Here is a 21,559-nt window from a genome sequence, read left to right as displayed (position 1 = left end):
GCCCTGTAAGTCCCCACCATTGGCAGGCAGAGCTGGCTGGAGAAGAGGCCCAACAGAAACTTCACCAATATCAGCCCTCATTCCCCTTAGGTTGAGCCCTCGGGTGCCGTGGCCAGCTGGACTTAGGCACCGGCCTCTGTGGAGATGTAGATCCATTGTATAGGGTGTTATAGGCCAGCACGGAGAGAAGCAGAGTCAGTATGAGCACTGGTCAGGGCAGGCTGTGGTTAGAGGCAGCCAGAGAATGTTCAGTATTGTGGTGCGGGCAGAGGTCTGGGTAGGCAGAGTTCAAGCAAGACGATGAGCAGGCAGTGGTCAAAGGCAGCGGAGATCAAGCAGTGTCAAGGTACAGTCTGAAGTCAAAGCCAGGAGTCCAATCTGAAGTCAAAGCCAGGAGTCCAATCTGAAGTCAAAGCCAGGAGTCCTATCTGAAGGGGCGAAGAGTAGAGGAACTGCAGGACAGATGAGACGCTGAAGACAGACGAGGGGAGGCATACCACAAAGACAAGAACTCAGGAGAAAACCAGACTTGAGAGGGAACCAGGAACAGGACACAGAAACTTGAAGTCACACAGCAGAACAGGAACTAGGAGACACTGATCAGGAACCAGGAATGCAGAAGCAAATCGCTACTCCAACAGAGTCGACCTATTGCTGAGGCATTTGAGAAGCACTGGAGGGAACCTTAAATATTGAGCAGCTCCTGATGTCATCAGAGGGTGCTGCAGAAAATTTCCCATTGCTGGCTCTTTAAGAGGCAGCATGTTTGGCACGTGAGTGTCTAGAGGAGCCTGGATCAGCTGGTGGCGGCGTTCCACAGACCAGCGTGTTGGGCCTATACAGACTCGGCGGCCTGCTGCGCTTCCATCCCAGGGGTCTGCCCCATCATTGGGAAATCACGCCTGTGGCTCAAGGCTGGAGGTAAGAGTGGTTGGTCATAGGTCCATCCTACAACCAGCCAAATGAAACAGTACATCCTCCTCTAAACCCTTCCCAGAAGGTTTGGGTTTCTTGGAGTGCAAAGCGTGAAATTCCTTCAGGAGGTTTGTGCCCAATATGCTTCAAAACTGTTTATTTGCAATACTAAATAACATCATCCTGCAAGCCTTTCGCTCTGAGTCTTCTATAGGGAATAACAATACATGGCATTATTTTTATAATAAAGAAATACACAAGCCATTAAACTGCTGAGCTCAGTGCGTTGCCATAACCCTCCCTCCACCGTCTACCCCTCCCTGATTCCCCCTCCCTCTCCCAAAACCAATCCTTCCCAGAACAACAATGGAATGGTGTCATCGTCATCCACAGTTCGCCTATGCAGGAACCCAAAACAGTCAGTCATTCAGAATCAAACTCCTGACCCGATGAGGAAGCTTTTGTATGTAGCTGTTCCACACTGACAAAAATTTCCAACAATGGTGCAGGGAGAACCGAGAGGCCATATTATCCATTTGCATCATTCGATGGAACTGATTCCGCCACATCCAAAATGATGGAGAGTCTGCCGTAGTCCAGAGTCGAAGAATCGTACGTTTCCCAACCACACTTGCCTTCTTGAGTAGAAGGCGGGGTCCTTAACCCCTAACCTGTAAAGGGGGAATACAATCAAACAGAAATAGTTTGGGGGATAAGGGAAGTGAGACATGAAGAATTCTAGCAAGGTAGGCTGCGATATGGCCCCAGAAACATTTAATCGGGGAACAATTCCAAAACAAATGGGATAGAGAACCCAATGCCCAGTGACATTTGACACATAGAGCTGAGTCTGATAGTTTATTTAAGAGATGTGTGAAGCCTGAACCTTGTGGTCCAGGCTTCATTTTCGGCTCACTGCAGGAAATTTCATATTTTCCGTGGCTCGGGCCTTTTAAATTCGGGGGGACCCAAATTTCGGTTTAGTACATGCTAACATTTTTACATTAGCATGTGCTAACGGTGAGTTAGCATGCACTAACCAAAGTCAGTGCGCATAAAACCCGAAAATGAGTTTTTCCCGAACCAGGACGAATTAGGCAATTTCGTTGAAATTGCCTAATTCGTCCTAGAAGAATGCACATCCCTAGTTTATATAAATATCTGGTATAAGGGGTTACGTATGCCCGGCTCAAAAATGTAAATTGCATTTCTCTGCAATACATATTTTTTGAGATGGCTGAGTGCCACCAAAACAGAACTGGGATCCGGGAAAACAATCCTTTGCAAATTTTTATAGTATTTTCATAATGAGGGAGGCTGTGGATTCTCCAATAAAAGCATGTTATTTATGGCATTGAAGACTCTGGGAGTTCGAGATTCCTGTGATAGAGAAAAAACATAGTGTCTGGCCTGTAAGTAAGAAAAAGGTGGGAGGAGCACAGCCCATAAAGATCTACCAAATCTTGAAATGACAGATAGGGATGTGCAGCCAGAAAGTATTCGTTGGATTCGGAATACATATTCGTCAGGGCCCAGTTACGTTGCATTCGTTCAATGGCGCCTTCGATACGTTGATACATGCATTCGTTTTCCGGTTCCCATTAAAGTCAATGGGGGAAGTATTTGCAGCCTATTTTTGGCTGCAGAATTGGGGTTTTATTATCAATTTTGATGAAACTTCTGGGGAGCAATCATCAGAACAACAAAACAGCTCCAAGGGACTTAGACTGTGGCAAAGTGGCACCAAAGTGGCATGAATAGCCTAAGGTACTTTAAAGGGGCAAAGGGGTACCAGGAGTGGCAAGAAGAGTGCTTTAATAGAGGTGCAAAGCAGCAGCGAGAGTGTCAAAAGCACACCACAGCTACAAAAGAGAGCACCGATAACAGATGCATGAACCCTCGAAGGGAGCATGACAGGCAAAACGGCAAGACAAGTGGTATTGACATCCTACAGCACAATGAAGGAGGAACATAGCAAGCAAAAAGACTAGCACCAACACACTGAGCAACCATGATAGTGGCCAGAACACCACAAGGAGTTGAGTGAGTCATCTGGTGTATGGCAGCAAGGCACAGAGGCAGAGGGTAGACAAGGGCTGGCTACACCCGGGGAGAGTTCCCTTTCCTTTGTGCAGGAAAGGGCTCCCTAGAATGAGTTCGCCCCTAGAGTGGGGTGTTTCTGTTGGCATCTAGTGAGCTCTTGCTGGTCTTTTAAAATCTGGTAGAGTTAGCAGATATCCAAATGAGAATTTTCAAGGCCGAGGCGGAGGAGGTTACCATGTAAACAGTGGTTCAACATGGGTCAGAGAGTAGATACAGGCTGGCTACACCCAAGGAGAGTTCCCTTTCCTTTGAGCCGGGAAGGGCTCCCTGGAATGGATTGGCCGCTAGAGTGGAGCACGAGTCTTCAAAGTGTGGCGACCTGGAGCAGGGTCTCACTGAGAGCATGGTCTTACTGTGTTGTGTTTTCCACTGTCTAAGTACCTTGGAGATCTTTTCTTGTTCTGAACGTGGGTCATCAGGTGGTAAGAGATAGGCTACAACAACAGGGAGAGTTCCCATTCCTTTGAGCAGGAAAGGGCTCCCTGGAACGGGTTGGCCTATAGAGTGTATAATGTTGAGATTACTTACCTGATAATCTCGTTTTCCTTAGTGTAGACAGATGGACTCAGAACAAGTGGGTATAGTGTGCTCGTGCTAGCAGTTAGAGACGGATCTGACGTCAGCACGGGTACATATACCCCCACAGGAAGTGAGACAATTCAGTAATCTTCCTTGCAAAAGCTGTTATGGATATATGTGTACTGACGATCAATAAATTAGTGAAACAGGATTCCCCTGACCAATTGATAGTAGCTGGAGACCACCAGCTTTCCCAACCGGAAGGCGTTGACACCTGGCAAAGGGGACGCTCTTATGTAAGCAAATGACATAACCTACCATGAATCGGTGAAACCCATGTATACCTGCAGCCGGGCGGGATGCTGAGTCCATCTGTCTACACTAAGGAAAACGAGATTATCAGGTAAGTAATCTCAACATTTCCTAGCGTGTAGCCAGATGGACTCAGAACAAGTGGGATGTACAAAAGCTTTACTCCCGGACTGGGTGGGAGGCTGCCTGAGGACCGCATAGGACTGCCCTCGCAAATGCTGTGTCCTCCCTGGCCTGGACATCCAGACGGTAGAACCTGGAGAAGGTATGGAGGGAGGACCAAGTCGCCGCTTTACATATTTCTGCGGGTGACAGCATCCTAGATTCTGCCCAAGATGCTGCTTGGGCTCTGGTAGAATGAGCCGTGACTTGTAGAGGCGGTGACTTCCCGGCCTCTACGTAGGCCGCTCTGATAACTTCTTTAATCCAGCGGGCGATGGTGGGCCGAGAGGCCGCTTCTCCTTGTTTCTTCCCGCTGTGCAGAACGAACAGATGGTCCGTCTTTCGTACTGTTTCTGTCATTGCCAGATATCTGGGCAGCAATCTGCCGATGTCGAGATGGCGTAGTAAACGCCCTTCTTCAGATTTCTTCAAACCCGCCGTGGTTGGCAAGGATATGGTTTTTTTTTTTTTAATTTTATTTTTATTAAACATTTCAATTTTCAAAAGGATATTACACAGCATTAGGCAAGAAATTATTATGCAATCATTTATATAAGATAAACAGCTCATAGCCCTAACAGCTGTGGTAGCCCAGATAATTTTATCAGAAATAATAAGATTCTGGTAAAACGAAAAGAGCAGACTACTTATAGAAATTCAATAACAAATATTAATATAAAGAACCATATACCTTTATTCCATCCCTTTGACTAAGGTATTCTGGATCTAGGAGTCCAGGTATGAACGCAGTTGTTCTGGCGAATTAAAAACATATCTCATGTTTTGAAATAACACAATGCAGCGACATGGAAATCGTAAAATGAACTTGGCTCCTCGCTGGGTGACCCTATCTCGCATTGAAAGAAACTCTCTTCTCCTAATCTGAGTGTTATAAGATATATCAGGGAAGATCCTGATGGTATGACCATGAAAATTAACATTCTGGTATTTAAAATATAATCTTAGAACTATATCTCGTTGAGACATATCTATAAATTGCACTACTAAAGTGGCTCTTAATTTAATCTCCATGTCTGATGATTTTTCTAATAACTCTGACAAATTTGTATCTTCCCTTTGGTCTCCATAATTTTGATCCTGTGTTCCTTCAGAGGGCACAGGTTGAGAGATATAGAATATCCTTGATATTATAGGAATAGTTGTTTCTGTATATTTTAATACCTTAATAAGGTAACTCTTAAATAACTCCTTGGGCGATAATAAATGGGTTTTAGGAAAATTTAATATTCTCAAGTTTGATCTTCTAGCCTGATTCTCTAACTGTTCAATTTTTTCTGCGTGAATCTTCTCAGATTTAATTAAATTTACTTGTACATTTTCAATGTCTTTTGTTTTAACCCCCAAGGCAGTTACCGAGCCCTCTATCTGTTCTATTTTAGTTTGCATGATCTTATTACTATTTAGGCCATCTTGAACGAGTTTAGCCAGTTCATTAATAGATTTTTGCATGGAAAAAATCATGCTTCCAATTTCTTCTAAGGTAAATTTGGTAGGAGTGATCACTATAACATCCTGTTTCGTTCCCACCTGGTCTCCTTCTGGATCCATCTCCTTAGTAGCCATAACGGGACTCAATTCTTTCCCCCCCCCCTTCAAAATTCAGGGGAGAAGTAAAATTCAGTCTAGGTACTTCGGAGATTATATCTCCTACCCCTTTCCACGTAGGCGGATATGGTGTTTTGGGGGCACCAGGGCTTAATGATGTTTCAAATGTCAGAGGGAGTTGGCCCTGCTCCTGGCCAAATTCCCTAGCGACTTCACTTCCTGGCATTACTATGGTTCTTACAAAGTGATCTGAAATACGTGGTTGATTAAGAACCGGTGTAGAAGTAGAAACTTTACCCTTTCTCTTGGTATGTGGCATTACCAGAGAAAATTATAACCATTAATTGAAAAAGTATAAAAATACCTCAATACAAGATCCTTTGATACTCAATGTCTTGTTTTACCAGTCTCAATTGACCACTGAAAAAGCTCTCCAACTTTCAGACATCTCCTGCCAACTCCAACGAATCCCGGCGAAGCCCGGCAAAGCCACGCGCGCCCCTTGGGCGCGCGGCTTTGGCGATGCGCCGATGGCGAATCGCGCCGTCTGGACGCCGTTGATATGGGCGTCCAGGAGCTCCTCCCCCTGACGTCAGAGCTCAGGGGCCGGCAGGGAAATGCAGGAAATCAGCAGCGAGGCAATGACAGCCGCTCCAGCGCTGATAAATGAACAGCAACAGTCACAGCAAGCAAAGGTTTGTAAGCTGGGCAGCGTCTACCTCCTCCAACAAAGACAGAATCAGTGGTATTTCTCACCTCCCAGACGCCGTTGATATGGGCGTCCAGGAGCTCCTCCCCCTGACGTCAGAGCTCAGGGGCCGGCAGGGAAATGCAGGAAATCAGCAGCGAGGCAATGACAGCCGCTCCAGCGCTGATAAATGAACAGCAACAGTCACAGCAAGCAAAGGTTTGTAAGCTGGGCAGCGTCTACCTCCTCCAACAAAGACAGAATCAGTGGTATTTCTCACCTCCCAGACGCCGTTGATATGGGCGTCCAGGAGCTCCTCCCCCTGACGTCAGAGCTCAGGGGCCGGCAGGGAAATGCAGGAAATCAGCAGCGAGGCAATGACAGCCGCTCCAGCGCTGATAAATGAACAGCAACAGTCACAGCAAGCAAAGGTTTGTAAGCTGGGCAGCGTCTACCTCCTCCAACAAAGACAGAATCAGTGGTATTTCTCACCTCCCAGACGCCGTTGATATGGGCGTCCAGGAGCTCCTCCCCCTGACGTCAGAGCTCAGGGGCCGGCAGGGAAATGCAGGAAATCAGCAGCGAGGCAATGACAGCCGCTCCAGTGCTGATAAATGAACAGCAACAGTCACAGCAAGCAAAGGTTTGTAAGCTGGGCAGCGTCTACCTCCTCCAACAAAGACAGAATCAGTGGTATTTCTCACCTCCCAGACGCCGTTGATATGGGCGTCCAGGAGCTCCTCCCCCTGACGTCAGAGCTCAGGGGCCGGCAGGAAAATGCAGGAAATCAGCAGCGAGGCAATGACAGCCGCTCCAGCGCTGATAAATGAACAGCAACAGTCACAGCAAGCAAAGGTTTGTAAGCTGGGCAGCGTCTACCTCCTCCAACAAAGACAGAATCAGTGGTGGGGATATGGTTTGATTGAGGTGAAATTGTGAGACTACCTTCGGCAAGAAGGATGGAACCGTGCGAAGATGGATAGCCTCTGGGGTGATCCTAAGGAAGGGATCCCGGCAGGACAGCGCCTGTAGCTCCGAGATATGGCGTGCTGAACATACGGCCAGCAAAAAACACCATCTTCAAAGTTAGAGAACGGAGAGACAGGCCCCGAAGGGGTCTGAAGGTGGATCCCGCGAGGAAATCCAAAACTATGTTGAGGTTCTACAAAGGCACTGGCCACTTTAGTGGCAGACGAATGTGCTTGACTCCTTTCAGGAAGCGAGAAACATCTGGGTGCATGGCAATGGGCTTGCCATCCCTTTTGGGACCATAGCAAGACAGCGCAGCCACCTGAACCTTGATGAAGCTTAGGGAGAGACCCTTCTGAAGCCCATCCTGCAGGAAATCCAGAACAATAGGGATTGTGGTCGCATGTGGATTGGTGCCATGAGTGTCACACCAGGCTTCAAATACTCTCCAAATCCTGACGTAGGTGAGGGATGTGGAAAACTTGCGAGCTCGAAGGAGTGTATCTATCACCGGCTCCGAGTAACCTCTTTTCTTCAGTCTAGCCCTCTCAATGGCCAGACCGTAAGAGAGAATTGAGCTGGATCCTCGTGAAGGATGGGACCTTGATGCAGCAGGTCCCTGAGCGGAGGCAGGGGAAGGGGCTCCCCTGCCAGTAGTCTTCTCATGTCCACGTACCAGGGTCTTCTTGGCCAATCTGGTGCCACTAGAAGAACTAGGCCCCGGTGTTTCTGAATCTTGTGGATAAGTGAGCCCAGCAGGGGCCACGGAGGAAAGGCGTATAGCAGGGCCCCTGGAGGCCATGGCTGAACCAGGGCGTCGATCCCGTGAGAGAACAGATCTCGCTTGCGGGTGAAGTATTTGGGTACTTGAGCATTGGACCTGTCCGCTAATAAGTCCATGTCCGGAATCCCCCAGTGATCCACAATCATCTGGAAGGCTGTGGGCGACAGCTGCCATTCCCCCAGATTTAGGCTTTCTCTGCTGAGGAAGTCTGCCGTGGTGTTGTCCCTTCCGGCAATGTGGACGGCTGAGATGTCCTGAAGATTCGCCTCTGCCCAAGCCATCAGCGGGGCTATCTCTAAGGACACCTGTCGGCTTCTGGTTCCGCCCTGACGGTTGATGTATGCCACCGTGGTGGCGTTGTCGGACATCACTCTGACTGCCCGGTTCTGCAGTCTGTGAGCAAATTGCAGGCAGGCTAACCGGACTGCCCATGCCTCTAGGCGGTTGATGTTCCACCCCGCTTCTTCTCTGTTCCACCGCCCTTGTGCGGTGAGTTCTTCGCAGTGTGCTCCCCATCCGCTCAGGCTGGCATCTGTGATGAGCAGAATCCACGTGGAGGAGGACATCTTCGACCCCCTGCTCGTGTGGTTGGACTGCAACCACCACCGTAACTGTGTCCGCACTCTGTCTGGTAGAGGTAGATGCACGGAGTAGTTCCTGAAGCGGGGACTCCAGCGAAAGAGCAGGGAGGTCTCATATGGGCCCTTGCCCAGGGTACCACTTCCAGGGTGGATGCCATGAGGCCGAGAACCTGCAGATAATGCCACACTATGGGCCGGCTGGCTCCCATCAAGGACCGGAGACGCGTCTGAAGTTTTAACCTTCTCTTGGCGGTGAGACTGACTTTGTCTGCCTGGGGGTCGAACTGGACTCCCAGGTATTCCAGTGATTGGGAAGGCTGTAGGCAACTCTTGTTTAGGTTGACTACCCATCCCAGGCTTTCCAGAAGGGCGATCACTCTGTTGGTTGCCCGATGGCTCTCCCCTCGTGATTTCGCCCTGATCAGCCAATCGTCTAGGTAGGGATGGACCAGGATTCCTTCCCGTCTGAGCGCCGCTGCTACCACTACGATCACCTTGGTGAAGGTCCGTGGCGCCGTGGCTAGCCCGAAGGGCAAAGCCCGGAATTGGAAGTGGCGTCCCAGAACCTTGAAACGTAGGTAGCGCTGATGGTCCGGATGGATCGAGATATGCAGGTAGGCTTCTGACAAGTCTAAGGCCGTGAGGAATTCTCCTGGCTGTACTGCGGTCTTGACTGAGCGCAGAGTTTCCATGCGAAACCTCAGGACCCTTAAGTATTGGTTGACTGACTTGAGGTCCAGTACAGGCCGGAACGTGCCCTCCTTCTTGGGTACCATGAAATAAATGGAATAATGTCCAGAATTCATTTCCCATGCAGGTACTGGGATTATGGGATTAAGCAAATGGGATTAAGCAAATGGGATTAAGATTATGGGATTAAGCATTATGGGATTAAGCAAATGAACTAGCCCTATTTTTCCAAAATAAAATCTCCAATCTCTTAACCCTCCTCCCACCTAACCCCACCCCTCTGACTAACCCCCTACACATCCCCAACAAGACAATCTCACTGGACACGTTTGAACCTACCACCGCCTTAGAGATCCAATCCCTGCTAAAGAAAATGAAACCTTCATCGCATCCCTTCGATCTAATACCGTCAAAACTTCTTCTGTTAATACCCGAAACCATCTCTAAACCACTTGCGGACATTATAAACTGCTCCTTAACACAGGGAATCTTCCCAGAGGCACTAAAAACAGCTTCTCTTAAACCTCTACTAAAGAAACCAGATCTGGACCCCATGAACCCAAACAACTTCCGCCCAATCTCAAATCTACCCTTTGTAGCAAAGATCCTGGAAAAACTGGTCAATTCGCAACTCTCTACCTACCTCGAAGATCATGAAATACTTCACCCCACACAATACGGGTTCCGCAAGACCTTAAGCACTGAAACTCTTCTCTTATCACTAACTGACCATCTCACCATGGGCTTGGACAAAGGACAATCGTTCCTACTAATTCTACTGGACTTGTCGGCAGCCTTCGATACGGTCAATCATGCCACCCTCCTCAACTGCCTTTCAGACATTGGAATTACAGGCTCTGCTTACACTTGGTTCAAGTCTTTCCTCTGTAACAGAGGCTACAAAGTTAAAATCAATAATAAAGAATCTCCCCGCTACAATTCCTCACAAGGAGTTCCTCAAGGCTCCTCACTATCCCCAACCCTTTTCAACATATACCTTCTTCCTCTATGCCAACTGTTAACCAACCTACAACTAAAACATTTCTTATACGCCGACGACATACAAATCTTGATACCCATCAAAGAAACCATCTCTAAAACCCTCAAATACTGGGAAAACTGCCTACAAGAGATCAACCAACTCCTCGCTAACCTAAACCTGATTCTAAACTCGGCCAAAACAGAACTCCTCCTCATCTCCCCTGAAAATAGCAACTCCCCACACTCTGCAACAGTTAACACCATTGCTACACATGCAAGAGACCTAGGGGTAGTAATAGACAAACACCTGAACCTAAAAGCATTTATAAACAATACAACCAGGAACTGCTTCTACAAGCTGCAGGTAATCAAGAGAATGAAACCACTACTACACTTTCATGACTTCAGAACAGTCTTGCAATCAGTAATTTTCTCCAAGATGGACTACTGCAATTCAATATTGCTAGGTCTCCCAGCCTCATACATAAAACCACTTCAGATGCTGCAGAACGCGGCAGCCAGAATTCTGACAAATTCCAGAAGAAGAGACCACATCTCGCCAATTCTATCTAATCTTCACTGGCTGCCAATACACTACAGAATCCTACACAAGTCCATCACCATCATCCACAAATCCATCCACTCACAGGCCCCTCTCAACCTCCAAATCCCCCTCAGAATGCACTCATCATCCAGACCTATCAGAGACGCCTACAAAGGCTCCCTGACCGTTCCTCCAACTAAATCTACACTCCATAAGGCACTCAGAGACCGGGCCTTTTCTACAGTGGGCCCCTCTCTTTGGAATACCTTACCACCGGACCTTAGACTTGAACCCTGCTTACCAACATTCAAAAAAAAACTTAAGACTTGGCTATTCAGGCAAGCCTTTCCGGAGTCAAATATCCATTGAGAGACCTCACTGCACAATGTTAATATCCATAAAGAGACATCACTGCACAATGTAAATAAGTTACCTCTGTAAATTTTTACGCTACTATCCTTATTTCCTTCCTCTCCCAGTTCTACAACCTTGATTTATTGTAACTTTTGCTTCCGTTGCACTTGTTAAAAGAACAGTTTTTGCACCCCCTGTTATATGTAAACCGGCATGATATGATCTTATCATGAATGCCGGTATAGAAAAACCTTAAATAAATAAATAAAATAAAAATAAATTATGGCTTTCAAGGACAGGAGCCTCGCCAGGGTAGCTTCCAATGCTGCCATCTTGTGGATTGGACACGGAGACTCCGCAAACCTGTCCGGAGGGAGGTGATGGAAGTCCAGATAATACCCCTCTCGGATGATGGCGAGGACCCACTGATCCGACGTAATCTCGACCCATCTGGGGTAGAAGAGGGTTAACCTGCCCCCTATGGCTCCGTCCCCCGGATGGATCGGCTGATTCTCATTGGGAGGCGCGGCCGGGCCCTGAACCCGGACCGGCTCCCCTCTTGCGCTGCTTGGTCCGAAAGGACTGGTTCCTGGCCTGAGGATGAGGTGCCTGGTAGCGAGTCCTATAGGGAATGAAGCGTTGGGAGCTTCTGCCTCTGGATGGCCTGGGAAAGGCACGCTGGTTCCTTTTGAACCTATCTTCCGGCAGTCGAGGTACTGGAGAGGCGCCCCATGTGCTGGCCAGTTTATCAAGGTCGCTGCCGAACAGGAGAGAACCCTTAAAGGGCATTCTGGTGAGGCGTGTCTTAGAAGGAGCATCGGCTGACCAATTCCGTATCCAGAGCTGCCTCCTGGCAACTACAGAGGATGAGACCCCCTTGGCTGTTGTACGGACTAGGTCGGATGCAGCATCCGTGAGGAACGAGAGAGCGGACTCCATGTCCGCTGCCAGAGCATTGTTCCTGACCTGTGACAAACAGGAACGCGTCACCAACTGTGCAGCAGGTTGTGATCCGCAAAGATAAAGCTGCCACCTCAAAGGTCTGTTTCAGGATGGCGTCCAGTCGCCGGTCATGAGGCTCCTTGAGGGCCGCTCCCCCCTCAACTGGAATGGTAGTGCGCTTAACCACAGTGCTAACCAAGGCGTCCACCTGAGGGCACGCCAGCATCTCCTTGATTGCCGGGTCCAGGGGGTACATGCCCGTCAGGGCCCGACCCCCTTTGAATGAGGCCGCTGGTGCAGCCCATTCCAAGTCTATCAGTTGCTGTGCTGCTTGAAAGAAGGGAAAATGGCGGGCTTTAGGATGAAGACCTTCCAGCAGAGGGTTCTGTGTAGATGGCACCATAGTGCTGGGGCCTGTAATAGCCAACTCCGCCAGGCACTGAGAAACCAGGTCGGAGAGATCTTCCTTGGGAAAGAACCGCCGCATAGTCCGATATGGCTCAATCCCCGAGGGAAGTTCCCCCTCCTCGGGGGGTTCGGACTCGTCCTCTGAAACATCAGGGTCCGCCTGAGCCGGGCTGTCCGGAAGTGGGTGCCCGCGATAAGGGCGAGAAGGCCCAGGGGCAGGGTCAGCCGGAGCAGCAGCAGGGCCTGGCCAGGAAGCTGACTGCATTTGTACAAAGGCATGGATCCCTTTAAACAAATCCACCCAGGAAATGGAAGTGGCCTCTAGTCGTCTGGGTACCAGGTCCCCCGGGATCCCTGGTGGGTCGAGACGGCCTACTAAGTCCGGGGTGGCCCCTGGGGAACTGTCTACAAACCTCGGTTGAGACTGGTCCTGGCCCGAGGCTCCCACGGCCTCCTCACATTGGGCACAAAGGGAGTCTGGCTCCTCACTCTGCGTGGCTCTAAGCTGGCATGCTGAGCAGAGGCCGAGAGCTTTCACGCCGGAATCAGGAGGCGCCGCCACGGAAGACGCCGGGGCTTTTAAATGTTCCATTGCGCTTAATAAGAATATGCGCTCAATAATATGCAGGCAGCAATATACGCTTAATAATATACAATATGCGCTCAACAATATGCGGTCAGCAATATACCCTCAATAATATACAATATGTGCTCAAAAATATGCGGTCAGAAATATACGTTTAATGATATACCATGTGCGCTCAACAATATGCGGTCAGCAATATACGCTCAATAATATACAATATGCGCTCAATAATATGCGGTCAGAAACACCGACGTGATATCTTTGATGAGCGGCGGTATATAAAAACCAATAAATAAATAAATTAAATAAATTAAATAAATATACGCTTACTGATATACAATATGCGCTCCACAATATGCGGTCAGCAATATACATGCAAGAATATACAATATACGCTCAATAATATGCAATATACGCTCAGTAACAGGCGCCTATCATGAGCGCTCAATACCTGAACAAGGCCAACAAAATGGCGACCTCCACGGCGTGCCGCATGCAGGCAACGCCGCCGATCCTCGTACCTCGGAGACCAAAAGTAAGAGATATACGCCTTACCTGATCCTCGGCGCTTCCCGGCTGGAACCCGGGCCGTCTCCGGCTGCGGGGGGAGAGGGGAAATACCTTCACCGCCACGCTTGAGGAAATGCACCCGCTGTCTCCAAGTCCTCGCCGGGACCGAGGCACCTCTCAGCCCCGCCCGAGCCCTTCTCGCTCGGGGGCTAGATCCCTGCCGCGATTCGGCCACCGGACCGAGGCCTAAAACCTCCGAGGGACCACGGAAATCACCTCGGGAAACTCGACTGGGGGAGGGACCCAAGGGTATCACCGCAGGAGTGCGGGTCTCGTCGTCTGTAGAATTTAAGTAAGTAGAATATAGAAAGTAGAAAGTAGTATTGGAAAACACGCTCAGCGAGCGTGCAGGCTCTCCAAACTGCTTTGGAGACGGAAATTACTGAATTGTCTCACTTCCTGTGGGGGTATATGTACCCGTGCTGACGTCAGATCCGTCTCCAACTGCTAGCACGAGCACACTATACCCACTTGTTCTGAGTCCATCTGTCTACACGCTAGGAAATGGTACAAATTGTTAGGATTTAAGCATTTGCAAACAGATCATGACTTCATAAGCAAGATGGAGGAAGTTCTCTTCTCTGCCCTGAAACTAAACAAAACTGTTTGTTTTATTTAAGGATCCATGCTGTGAAGGATTACTAGTTTGAATAGCCAGAGACTGAGGTTTCCCTTTGCAATGAGGGTTCAGCTGTTAGGACTGGACATTAGGCATGGCCGGACAGGCACAGCATTGGAGGACAGAGGTCAAGCCTACGTAGGGACATAAGGCCTGGATGGACAGGCACAGCATTCGACGACAGAGGTCAATCCCACGTAGGGACAAAAGGCCTGGAGGAACAGGCACAGCTGTCGAGGACAGAGGTGAATCTCACCTATGGACATAAGGCCTGGACTGACAGGCACAGCAGTCGAGAACAGAGGTGAATCCCACCTAGGGACATAAGGCCTGGACAAACAGGCACAGCAGTCGAGGACAGAGGTCAAACCCTTATAGGGACATAAGGCCTGGACGAACAGGCAAAGCAACTGAGGTCAAACCCTTGTAGGGACATAAGGCCTGGATGAATAGGCGCAGCAATGAGGGCAGAGTCAAGCCCACATAGGGACATAAGGCTTGGACGAACAGGCACAGCAGACAAGGACAGAGGTGAATCCCACCTAGGGACATAAGGCCTGGACGAACAGGCACAGTAGTCGAGGTCCAACTCTTGTAGGGACATAAGGCCTAGCCAGACAGGCACAGCAGTCGAGAACAGAAGTGAATCCCACCTAGGGACATAAGGCCTGGACAAACAGGCACAGCAGTCGAGGACAGAGGTCAAACCCTTGTAGGGACATAAGGCCTGGACGAACAGGCAAAGCAATCGAGGTCAAACCCTTGTAGGGACATAAGGCCTGGACGAACAGGCATAGCAATACAGGACAGAGTCAAGCCCACCTAGGGACATAAGGAAAACAAAACAAAATAGATGCCTCAGTCTTTTTTCAAATTTATTAAAACAGAGATGTGTTCACAAGATGCCCGACTCAGGCCGAGTTTTGCAGTTTGTCACCCGTTGCCTCAGGGGCTACAATTAAACCAAACAAAAGTCATATAAGGATTACATCAATATTCAAACTAACACCTGCAATGCGGTGAGCTGAGCCGAATCCATGGAGTTAGCAATCTGTTATGGTTTTGAGGTGTTGGAGTGGATTCTTGGGTACTGTGGTGATGACCACTCCCACAGGGATGAGCCCCGTGAGGATCTACAGTACTAGGCTAGACTCTAGACATGCAAACACAGAGATTTGTCATTTATTATACAGCAGAATGATACCACCAGAGGTGGCAGTAGTGAGGTGATCCAGAGGCAGCAGTCCAGGGGCCCTCGGCAGAGGAGACCCGTCTCGCAATGAGAGTATAGGGAGTGCAGGATGCAGGTTCCCAGTGCTGATCTGTAGATGAGACAGACTGACAATGTTAGATTACTCACTAAGTTGGTAGCTGTATAGATGGAGATCCCAGCAGGCAAACATAGTTGAATACAGGCACCGAGACAGGGAGAGCAGGCCCTCAAGGAGCGAGTACCTGACCCCTGATAGGCACCTGAAGGAAAGCAAAGGGCTCCTGAGGAGCGGGTACCCAGGTTAGAGAATTACCCCGAAGGGCAGAGAGAGCTTCCAGCAGCAGCAGGGAAGCGGCAGAGAGGCTTAGACCGGACAAGTCCAATCCTTGCTAACTCGATTTGTTAGCAAACAAAGGGCAGGCTAAATACCCGGATGGTGTGATGTCACTCGAGGGGGCCGCCCCCGAGGTTCCCGCCATCACGTGGATAAAGACGTGGGTGGCATGTGCGCGCGCACCCTAGGAGGCCCTCAGGAGAAACATGGCGGATTGCCTTGCCATTGCCATTCCGGGGACGCTGGAGAGAGCGGCATGCAGACGTGGCGGTAGCCATCTTACCAAGGCTAGCGGGGAGAGCAGAGAGAAAGGTGAGGCACAGAGGTCGAAGCCATCTGAGACCGACAGACGCAATAGTAGTCCAGTTTGGGGAGAATGGTTACTTGAAGGACAGTGTGGAAGTCGTGGATATGAAGCAGGGTTTTTTTTAAGAACCTGTAGTTTAAAGAAACAATCTTTTATGGCAGCATTGATGTGTTTTTTCATGTTGAATTGTTGGTCGATGGTAGCGCCAAGATCCCTTACGCTGAAAGGGAAAATAATAGATTGGGGGGGGGGGGGGGGTCAGTGCTTAGAGGAGACAGAATGTTATTTTGCAGTGATATCATTAATAGTAGAGATGTGAATCGTGTCCTCGATCGTCTTAACGATCGATTTCGGCTGGGAGGGGGAGGGAATCGTATCGTCGCCGTTTGGGTGTTTAGAGTATCGTGAAAATCGTTAAAATCGTGAACCGGCACACTAAAACCCCCTAAAACCCACCCCCGACACTTTAAATTAAATCCCCCACCCTCCCGAACCCCCCCCCCAAATGCCTTAAATTACCTGGGGGTCCAGCGGCAGTCCGTAGCTAAATCGGGGGAAGGGGGAGGGCAGGAAAACCGGCACACTAAAACACCCTAAAACCCACCCCCGATCCTTTAAATTAAATCCCCCACCCTCCCGAACCCCCCCCCCCCCAAATGCCTTAAATTACCTGGGGGTCCAGCGGTGGTCCGTAGCTAAATCGGGGGAAGGGGGAGGACAGGAAAACCGGCACACTAAAACACCCTAAAACCCACCCCCGACCCTTTAAATTAAATCCCCCCCCCCCCCGAACCCCCCCCCAAATGCCTTAAATTACCTGTGGGGTCCAGCGGCGGTCCGGAACGGTCTCCTGCAATTGAATCATGTTGTCTTCAGCCGGGGCCATTCTGCGCTGCCATTTTGCAAAATGGTGGCGGCCATAGACCAACCCGATTCGACTGCAGGAGGTCGTTCCGGACCCCTGCTTGACTTTTAGCAAGTCTTGTGGGGGTCAGGAGGCCCCCCCAAGCTGGCCAAAAGTCCCTGGGGGTCCAGCGGGGATCCGGGAGCGATCTCCTGCCGCGAATCATTTTCCGTATGGAAAATGGCGCCGGCAGGAGATCGACTGCAGGAGGTCATTCAGCCGAGGTCCGGAACCCCCGCTGAACGACCTCCTGCAGTCGATCTCCTGCCGGCGCCATTTTCCGTACGGAAAATGGCACCAGCCATACGCGTACGACCGGCGCCATTTTCCATACAGAAAACGATTCGCGGCAGGAGATCGCTCCCGGACCCCCGCTGGACCCCCAGGAACTTTTGGCCAGCTTGGGGGGGCCTCCTGACGCCCACAAGACTTGCCAAAAGTCCAGCGGGGGTCCGGAACGACCTCCTGCAGTCGAATCGTGTTGGTCTATGGCCGCCGCCATTTTGCAAAATGGCGGCGCAGAATGGCGCCGGCTGAAGACAATACGATTCAATTGCAGGAGACCATTCCGGACCGCTGCTGGACCCCCAGGTAATTTAAGGCATTTGGGGGGGGGTTCGGGAGGGGGGGGGATTTAATTTAAAGGGTCGGGGGTGGGTTTTAGGGTGTTTTAGTGTGCCGGTTTTCCTGCCCTCCCCCTTCCCGCGATTTAGCTACGGACCGCCGCTGGACCCCCAGGTAATTTAAGGCATTTGGGAGGGGGTTCGGGAGGGTGGGGGATTTAATTTAAAGGGTCGGGGGTGGGTTTTAGAGTGTTTTAGTGTGCCGGTTTTCCTGCCCTCCCCCTTCCCCCGATTTAGCTACGGACCGCCGCTGGACCCCCAGGTAATTTAAGGCATTTGGGGGGGGGGTTCAGGAGGGAGGGGGACTTAATTTAAAGGGTCGGCGGTGGGTTTTAGGGTGTTTTAGTGTGCCGGTTTTCCTGCCCTCCCCCTTCCCCCGATTTACGATTTTTTGACGATAAATCAGGGGAATTGGTATTGTATCGTGGCCCTAACGATTTTTGACGATTTAAAATATATCGGACGATATTTTAAATCGTCAAAAAACGATTCACATCCCTAATTAATAGTTCAGTTTTAGATGTGTTTAATGCCAGGTGTAGATTAGTGAAGAGGTTAATGGCTGAGAGGCATTTATCCCAGATCTTGAGAGATTTGGCTAAGGAATCTTGTATGGGGATAAGGATCTGAACATCGTCTGTATAAATATAATGTTTGAAATCAAGGTCGGAGAGGAGTTGGCAAAGCGGCATGTGGTATAAATTGAAAAGGGTGGAGGATAGGGAGGAACCTTGGGGTATCATAGTCATTTTTAAGATGGAATCTACAGCACTCACCTCTAGTATGGCCCATTCTGTCCAGCCCAAGGCTGGGGTAAGCAGCAGGCAGAAGAGTAGTGACGTCCATAGCAAAGGTGAGAACCAGGTGTGAGACAGAGACAGTCAGAGAAGACAAAGCCAAGACATTGGGGACCAAGATACAAGCAGGGCAAGACAAGGCAACAATGAGGCAGGACGAAGCAGGGTAATAAGGAAGCAAACAAGTCAAGGTAAAGCACAGATATAGCAAGCAACATGCATTGCAAGGCAGGAGAACCTGTTGTTGAGGCAAGGCTTGGAGCGCGGCTGTGGTTTAAATTTCTAGCTATGTGAGATCATCACAAAGTGTGGGCGGTTCAGTCTCTTGCCACATGGCCTTCAATTGTTAGCATGCCTAGAGAGACCTGGGGGCATGGCAGCTTGGCAATGTCTCAGCCACATTGGCATACCAAACATAGAAAACCTCCACTTAGTGGCTTAATAGAATCCAAACACCAATGAAACCCACCTCAATAATATCAAAAAGCTTTTTATGGAAAAAACTGCTTATTAAATTTCAATATCTAATAAGTGAACGTTTGTAGTTTCATATATTCATTATTTTAAGGAACCATCCAGGTTACCCAATAATCAACCAGCTATAATCACAAACTGACCACCAGCCACCCTTACTGCATATTTGCAGTACCTCAAAAACAAAATTTAAAATTTGTAATGTCTTATGGTGGTAGAATACGGGGGTAAGTGCAGCCGGTCACGGGATTTCCCGCAGCTGGCCAAAATGTTGCAGTAATATTATTCACAATGAAATTTTGTTTTGCATTGTATTTTTGGCCCAGCATTTTCCTCCTGCTCCTTTGGAATTCCAGCTCAGTTTGAACCAGCCTCAATTAGGAACTGATGACATAAGCCTACAGTTGCAATGATTTAGGGCATGTTTCCTGTTTGCATAAGCTTTCCTAGCCTAGCCATTGCAATGACAGTCCTTGGCAAAAGACCATGATTCTCTGTGTAACCCATTATGCAAGCACAGTAATTCCTGTCAATAGGCATTGCTATTGAGCAACTATCATTGAGAAGGGCATGAAGGAAAAAACACTTGTCCATACATAAACCACCACAAGCATCATTTGAATCTCTTTAAAATAATTTTCCCTAGTTCCATAGGAATTAGTGGGTGAATAAGAACATTAAGGAAACAATAAAAATATCTAATTTATGGTAACATTACTTTTATAGTTATTTATGATCAAGTTACAAAAAATGGTATGCAGCAGCTGTTATGTATGTAGAAGTCTAAAATACAAAGGAAACCAGGCTCAATAATCACTTAACCTTACCTTAATTCCCTTTTGAGCATACACTGCACATGCAGAAGTACAATTCCCTTAACAAGCAACACATCATTTCTTTGACCAACTCTTCCTAGGATAGCAAGCACTGACGTGTTAAAACTATACATAGAAACTTAGAAACATAGAAATGACGGCAGAAGAAGACCAAATGGTCCATCCAGTCTGCCCAGCAAGCTTTCACACTTTTTTTTTTCATACTTTTCTGTTACTCTTGTCCCTTTAAATAACTTTTTTTGGTTCTATTTCCCTTCCACCCCCACCATTAGATATACTATTCACTTCAGAGCAAATAACCCTATGGAGAGAGTAGATTATGATTAGGGGAATGGAAAAAGCATGATCATCTGGCTAGGAAACTGAAGTCATACAGAAGCTTACTTCGTGTTGTGAAAGTTGGTTACTTCATATTAGTCATTAGCACCTCTTGTCTCTCATTTATGATTAGCAAAAAAATATTTTCTCTGATTTGTTTTAAATGTACTAGTTAGTAACTTCATGGAGTGTCCCCTAGTCTTCTTTCATCTTTGTACTTTTTAAAGAGTAAACAACCAATTTGCATTTACTTTTTCTACTCCACTCATGATTATATAGACCTCTATCATATCTTCCCTCAACCGTCTCTTCTCTTTAGCCTTTCCTCACTATAGGGTCTATCTCCTCACAGAGAAATTTCAGATAATTTTGAGAGGAAGCAGACTAGAAAAGAGATTCCTGAAAGTCCAGAAAGTGAAAAGGAAGAAGGTCTCAAGAACATCGGATCCAGAGGGGTCCTGTGAAGGAAAGGATTTTCTCTGGAATCTGGAGAGAAGTGTACTGGGAGGTGCCAAAGAAGAGGCTGGCTGCCTGGGAAAGTCTGCCAGATTAAATTGTGGAGTCTTGAAGAGGCAAAGATTATTCCTGGGTGCTAGGAATAGGGATGAGTGTACTGGGAGGTGCCAAAGAAGAGGAATCATGCCTTGGAAAGGTCAGAGTCAATGACTGATTCAGAGAGCAAAGAAACGAGACATGGAATTACTAAGGAACAGAATTTATCTACCTGGGAAGGGCCAGGAAGGAAGGGGTAACTTCCAAAAGAGCTTACCTAAGGAGAAAGTGAAATGACACTGAATTTGACTGTTGTGAATTTTGGACTTTGCTTTGCAGTAGTACATTGGCTAGAAGTGTATTATTTTCTTGGACTCTATGTTCCTGCCTTCAACTCAGTAAAGAATTTTGTTTTGAACAACAGCTTGAGTGTGAGGAGTGGTTATTTTCTGAGTGCTTGGAGATGGTGTGTGGTGTATGAGAGGTTAAAAAAAACAAACCCTAAGGGCCTAGAAAAGGTTTTGCTTTTCCCCTTGGTGTGGAAACCCTAGGTGGTCATGGGGCCTTGCATGGCCCGTAGCCCTCCTTGTGTGCCCCTGTGCCTATGACCAGAATGGGACAGGGGCTATATGTTGATTTTGGTTCAGCAAATAAACCGTACCAAAATCAGCATTAAAAGGACAGAAACCAAACGAAACCAAACCACCTCCCCCCCAAAATGAAAAACAAACTGAAATGAAATTATTGTGGCTGCACATCCCTACTGCACATTCATACTTGAGATTGATTTCAATTACATTTCTCTCATTTGCTTGGATTGGAAGCTTCTGCTCCAGTTTAGCTCTGAAATCTCCTGCAGCCATACTTTCCAGGTTTATAAGCATGATCCAGTTGCTAGCCCTGATGAAGCAATTGTGAAACCCTTGTTAGTATATAACTTTGCCCTGCATTATCTGTAACTGATTATG

The 21,559-nt window shown here is 48.3% G+C and overlaps 1 protein-coding gene across 1 annotated transcript in view; it reads right to left on the bottom strand.

Annotated features, from left to right (window-relative positions):
• Nucleotides 1–21,559, bottom strand: part of NEK10 (NIMA related kinase 10) — a 587,606-nt gene that overhangs the window by 156,830 nt on the left and 409,217 nt on the right. The window lies entirely within an intron of this gene.

Source organism: Rhinatrema bivittatum, chromosome 2 (assembly GCF_901001135.1).
Source record: "Rhinatrema bivittatum chromosome 2, aRhiBiv1.1, whole genome shotgun sequence".
Classification (NCBI taxonomy): domain Eukaryota; kingdom Metazoa; phylum Chordata; class Amphibia; order Gymnophiona; family Rhinatrematidae; genus Rhinatrema; species Rhinatrema bivittatum.
This window is presented reverse-complemented; position numbering and strand designations above follow the sequence as displayed.